Source organism: Schistocerca gregaria, chromosome 1 (assembly GCF_023897955.1).
Source record: "Schistocerca gregaria isolate iqSchGreg1 chromosome 1, iqSchGreg1.2, whole genome shotgun sequence".
In the NCBI taxonomy this organism is placed as follows: domain Eukaryota; kingdom Metazoa; phylum Arthropoda; class Insecta; order Orthoptera; family Acrididae; genus Schistocerca; species Schistocerca gregaria.
The window spans coordinates 1,111,084,919-1,111,085,811 of NC_064920.1; the positions used below are offsets into that span (position 1 = coordinate 1,111,084,919).

The 893-nt window shown below is 47.3% G+C and overlaps 1 non-coding gene across 1 annotated transcript; it reads left to right on the forward strand.

Annotated features, from left to right (window-relative positions):
* The first annotated feature begins 432 nt into the window (after positions 1-432).
* Trnas-cga (transfer RNA serine (anticodon CGA)) lies at positions 433-507 on the forward strand. The gene has a single exon. It is a non-coding gene; the product is annotated as a tRNA-Ser (tRNA).
* Positions 508-893: the final 386 nt, after the last annotated feature.

Sequence of the window (893 nt, forward strand, 5' to 3'; positions counted from 1 at the left end):
CACGGCGTTCCGTATTACTCTCCTGAACCCACCGATTCCATATTCTGCTAATAGTCATTGGATATCGACGAACGCGAGCAGCAATGTCGCGATACGACAAACCGTATTCGCGATAGGCTACAGTATGACCTTTATCAAAGTCGGAAACGTGATGGCACGCATTTCTCCTCCTTACACGAGGCATCACAACATCGTTTCACCAGGCAACGCCGGTCAACTGCTGACTGTGTATGAGAAATCGGTTGGAAACGTTCCTCATGAAACTTCCTGGCAGATTAAAACTGTGTGCCGCAGCGAGACTCGAACTCTGGACCTTTGCCTTTCGCTTGCAAGTGCTCTACCAACTGAGCTACCCAAGCACGACTCACGCCCCGTCCTCACAGCTTTACTTCTGCCAGTACTTCGTCTCCTGTGAGGACGGGGCGTGAGTCGTGCTTGGGTAGCTCAGTTGGTAGAGCACTTGCCCGCGAAAGGCAAAGGCCCCGAGTTCGATTCTCGGTCCGGCACACGCTTTAATCTGCCAGTGCACACTCCGCTGTAGAGTGAAAATTTCATTCTAGAAACGTTCCTCATGTCAGCACGTTGTAGGTGTCGCCACCGGAGCCAACCTTATGTGAATGCTCTGAAAAGCTATTCATTTCCATGTCACAGCACCTTCTCCCTGTCGGTTAAATTTCGGGTCTGTAGCACGTCATCTTCGTTGTGTAGCAATTTTAATGGCCAGTAATGTATAAATGGCGGGAAATCCATGAAATTTGATACATTCTCTAGTTGCGTTGTGTACTGTATTATATTATGACTTGATAACACGTTTTTATGCTGTAGTTTTTGTGTATAGTCGTCCGTAGTCAATACTAGAGGAACTTTAGATATTATGGAGTTGTCGGAAAATA